Raw genomic sequence first — 5,669 nt, 5'->3', positions numbered from 1 at the left:
CAAGTTCCAGGTGTGTGACAAAGTTTGGATACATTTGCAGAAGGAGCACCTCATTGGACCCCACTGAAAGCTTCACCCGCTCTAATATGGGCCATACATCATCACCAAGGTTGTCGGAGATAATGCATTCGAGCTCAGCATCCCACCATTCCTTGGTTTGCACCCATGGTTCAATGTACACCACCATTGGCCATACTTTCCACCATTGTTGGACACATTCGAGATTGTAAAACAACTCACACCAACAGAGCTCAAACCAGTCCGCATGGAACAGGCCACAACTGATCATCTCATGGAAATTCTGATCAATAACACTTGTGAGAAGATGATCCAACTATATCGCATTGTCAAAGCAGGTCAATTCCTTCACTAGGGTAAGTGGTTCACCAGGGACCAGGTTCAACAGAAATTTTCTCACCTCATGGAGGCTCTGCACACAATGGGGACCATTACTTCCTAAGGGGGGAGGAATGATCTAGGTGGATATTGGTGGCCACCGGCCTATTGCACCTAGACCTCCAATTGGTTTAATATGTTTCCTTATTTATTTCAGCATTTACTATTTTTAGAATTTTTTGGGTCCTGAACTTCGGGAGTAGTGTTGACCCCCTAAACGACATTTTTTATTAGGTCCACTACAAGCCCTTGCCTGTGGCATGAGCTTGCTGCACATCCTATAGTACTCAGGGAGAAATTTCCAACAAGGTATCATACGCGCCAAACAAAGATAATATGACCAAGTTACGATCCGGGGAAGTTGGCTACCTATCTAACCCCAACGAGGCCCACAAAATCTTCGTGTTACATCTCCTAGGGTTGGAGTTTTGGTTGTTTATGGTTTTATCTTGTTGCTAAATAATATATAGGCCCTTGAGCGTCATTATAGCATAGTTCAGAGGCATGTAGCCACCACATATCTTCTTAGAGATAAGCTACCATCTCCCGGGCTAGTTTATTTATATTCTGTTTGTAAGCATAAATCAATATTTTTCTATTAATGAAATTAAGTGTTATTTCTGCAGCATCTCTATATTTATGATTATATATGTAATTTTTTACATTCCTATTTAAGTTAGGATTAATGGTAGATGGAAATTTTCTTATCTTGGTTTTGTATGTTGATGAATTGATACTTACAAGGGATGAGGAGTTGATCTTCTCCTGCAAGGAGGACCTTTCAAGATAATTTGAGACGAAAGACATGGGCTTGATGCATTAGTTCCTTGGGTAGGAAGTACACTAGGGTGATGGCGAGTTGTTTTTTATTCTAGGGAAGTATGCCGTCAAGGGAAGTATGCCTCTAAAATACTTCAAATATTTCACATGGAGAACTGTAATCCTATGCACACACCTATAGCTACAAACTGGAGGAAGGATAATGCTTATTGAAGAGAGGTAGTAGGTGCTACAATCTACAGAAATATTATGGGATCCTTGATGTATCTGGTGAACACAAGGCTTGACATATGCTATGTAGTTAATTAGTTGAGTGAAGCCATCATGAAGCCTACCAAGTTGTATTAGAAGGAAGCAAATCATGTGTTGAGGTACCTCAAAGGCACAAACGAATATAGGTTATTGTGTACAAGGACAGAGGGAGTGAAGCTCCAAGGCTTCACCAACGTAGATTTGGTAGGGAGTCCATCATATTGGAAAATTACTTCAGGCGCTATCTTTAGTGTTTGGTCTACAACTATTTCCTAGTATAGAAGGAAACGAAGGTATGTGGTGCTCACCTCAGCAAAGGCTAAATACATGGCAGCAAGTTAAGCAACATATGGGGGCATATGGATGAGGAAAATACTTCTGGGTACTTTCAATCAACATATGTATCCAACGGTTATTTATTTTGATAGTGAGAGTTTTATCAAAATCCCTAAGAGTCTAGTGTTTCATAATAGGTCCAAACACATTGATATCATCTACCATCACTTGCGGGATTGTGTGCGTAGGAAAATCATCATGCTACACTACATTCCAACTGAGGACCAAGATGGATATATATTAACAAAACCGTTTTCAAGAGGAAAATTCGAATTCCGTGGGTGTAGGATAGAGGTGGTTCAAAATCCCTTTCTTGCTAAGAGGGAGTGTTATAAATGTAGCCAGAAAGGCTAAATTTTACTTGTGCCTTCATCAAATTTAGTAATTCAATTTTCCACATCAGTAGGATGAATTCGATTGCACTTAAGTTGTGTGACATGCCTTTCTCTACTAGCTTACTCAGTAAATTTGAGTTATAGGCTAGAAATAGAGTTGTGCATAGAGTGATTTCTAAACTTTAGCAATGTAGTTCAGTTATTTTTTGTTTGACTTAGTTAACTGAGCTCAAGCAACTAGTTGAGTCAGTTGAAGGTCAGGTGAGTCATAGAAATCTTGTTAACTCAATGATCTCTTAGTTAAACTAGTAAATCAACTAAAAATAGCCCATACATGCATGTAATTCGAATTACCTAGATGGATTGGGGGAAAAGGCACATTGTAATTATCAATTGTATACTACTTGAGTGTACGGGATTGGAAAATAAGCTGGTGAATCATTCCTTGGGAATTGCACAAGAAAATAGGGGAAAATTCCTACTTTTAGGATCTAATTTCCTCTAGGATTGTGCAATGAAATAGCAAAAAGATGGGTCCTTCAATTGGCTAATTTTTGGCCAGAGCAGGGTAGTTAGAAAGAGAACAATTTTATAGTGCACAGCGTGCTTCAAATTCACGACACGACATTGTAATCATTTCTCATTCTGATCTGATTAATAAAAATATTTGAAGGGGTTTTTCCCAGTTGGGTTCCCCTATAAATCATTGTGTTATTGTGGTGTTTTAATGGTTTCATTTCATTGCATATGTTTCTAAATTGTGATTTCCATTTCGCATAATAGTAGAAGAAATTTATAATCTCTTGTTTTCAATTCGAATACATCAATGGTAGCAAATTTCTATTAATTTCTACCCAAGAGAGAGTTGTAAATATAGATCACATATTAAATTTGGTTGAATATACAGAGATTCTTAGTCACAATAATGATGACAACACCTCTATTATGATACGCAAAAAGTAATGACTTATTTTAAACTTTAAACAATCATTCTTGTCTTGATAAGAATGAAAGTTTGATATCTATAAAAAAATAGTTCACTCAATCAATGATTGTGCGAGGGTTACAATGGAACTCCATTACTCCATTTTGAATTCCACCTTCCATAGTAATCATTGAGAGCACAAGGTTTGTCAAGAGTGAGGATGGTTGCTGCACTAGAATTGGTAATGTGGAGATGGTTCAAATGTTTCGAGAGGACACTTCAAAGTGAATGCTAGTGGTTGAGATGAATGGTGTAGAGTTTGTCCTTTATGGCATGGTTTATTTGGATGTGAGGTAATTGAAGAAGGTCATGATTTCATCAGTCTTGATAAGGGAAAAAAAGAGAAAAAAAATTGTATGTTTATCTAGGAGTCATGAGAAGCATAACGAGTAAATAGTCGTGAGTGAATAGAAGAGAAACCCATCAAATTAAGAAAGACAAAGTTAAAAATCTATAGAAGTATTGGAAATACTACAAATAATCGAGTTTCCTACTGCTCAGACGTGCAACAAAATTTAGAGTATGTAAACGTAAAAGTTTCTTCCAATAAATCACATTGATACAATCATTCAAATTATCTAATGAACTAGCCAAAACTTGTTGTCATTGTTATGACTCACCATGGTGATCACTGTAAAGAGGCATGCAGAGGCTCCGACTATACGTTCATCACCTACTTCACCATTATACAATGCCAATAATCCTATGCCTTTTATCTCATTCATTCGCAAGCTATGTGCTCCTCAAAATGCATCCTTTTCAAAATGTTTTTATAAAACTTATACATATTTCACCATTCCAAACATGCAAACCTTAATCAATTTTTTATTAATAATCGATCGACCCATCAAATTAATGGAAAAAAAATATCAACTAAATAATATGGTACAAAATAATCCTGAAGGATTAGTTAACATTCCCCCCTTCCTCTAAAGGGACATCTGACATGCCAAGTAACATTATGAATTTTTCAAACTTTTCACATCCCAGTGCTTTGGTGAATATATATACGATCTGCTCTGAAGTTGTACAGTGTGTCAGATGAATTAATTTGGCATCTACATAATGTGGAATAAATTTATATTTGGCATTGATTGTTTGGTTTCGATCATGAAACTTAGGATTGTTGGACAATCAAATTGTAAAAAAATTGTTAATGAATAGAGGAGTTAGAGACTTTTGTTCTCTTGCAAATATTCAATTATTTTGCGAACCCAAATTATTTATTTTTTCACTTGAGTTGCTACAGCATATTCAACTTTGGTGGTAGAATCAAAAAGAACATATTGCTTTCATGATCTCCAAGTGATAGTCGTTGATCCAAGATTCATCAAATAACTATAAGTAGAGATCCCATGCTCCTTATGTCCATCAAAATCATAACCTAAATAACCAGTGAGATGAAATTATGAAAATTTGGAATACCTAATGCCATATGACTGAGTTCCTTTCAAATATTTGAGCACTCCGTTTTCCACAATCCAATGACCTTCATAAGGTTGATGCATAAACACGGAAAGTATTCCTACAACAAAATCTATGTTAGGACGAGTAGTAGTGAGAAAATTTAAACTTCCAACAATTTACTTGTACTTTGTTGGATCTTCAAATGAACTTCCTTGATTTGAAGTTAGCTTTAGGTTCTAATCCACTGGAGTAGAAACAAGATTGCAATCTTGCATTCCACATTTATTCAATAATTGTCCAATATACTTCCTGATAAATAAAAATTTTCTTGGGTTTTTGATAAACTTCAATTCCTAAATAGTAATGAAGCAAACCAAAATTTTTCATATCAAAAATATTTTTTAGCTCCCTTTTAACAAATGCTATATAATCATTATTGTTCCCTGTTCTCATAAGATCAACAACATAAGCAACTAGATATACAACTAACCTTATGACTTTCTTGAAAAAATTGAGTTGCATAATCTAGGTCAAAAATCTTATAATTAAATTTGAGAATATGTTCATTTAGCATTCCATACCATTCATGAGATGCTTGTTTCAAACCATACAAACATTTAACCAATTTACATACCTTATGTTCTTTTTATTTGATGAAAAAACCCTCTGGTTGAAACATATATACATCCTCCTTCAAATATCCCTTCAAAAAGATTGTTTTTACATCCATATGATGTATTCCCATCCATTTTGAGCTGCAAGAGAAAACAATGTTCTAATCATGCCCCATTTAGTTGTGGGAGAAAATGTTTGTATAATAAACCCCTTATTAATGTGTAGACCCATTTGCTACAAGTCTTTCTTTGTACTTATGAAGAGAGCTATCAGCGCTATACGTGATTTTATAAACCCACATACAACCAATAGGTTTGGTGCGAATAGGAGGATCCATGTAACCCCTCCCCGTCTCCCACATTTACCCAATTTCACTAGCTTGTCAGGGTAAACATGAGATGAAGAGTTAATATGACATGAGCTCACCCCCTAGCTCTAGTTTGGGAAGTGGGGCCTACAATTGAGACTTACTGACAACCAATTAACATCATATAGTGCTTATAGGACACTAAAGGGCTAAAGAACCACCCTAGGTGACCAATCCATGCGTTGGGGCTCCTTTT

The sequence above is a fragment of the Pinus tabuliformis genome, chromosome X (genome assembly GCF_031772625.1).
Source record: "Pinus tabuliformis cultivar Carrire ecotype Pingquan chromosome X, CPIR1, whole genome shotgun sequence".
In the NCBI taxonomy this organism is placed as follows: domain Eukaryota; kingdom Viridiplantae; phylum Streptophyta; class Pinopsida; order Pinales; family Pinaceae; genus Pinus; species Pinus tabuliformis.
Note: the sequence above shows the minus strand (reverse complement) of the source record.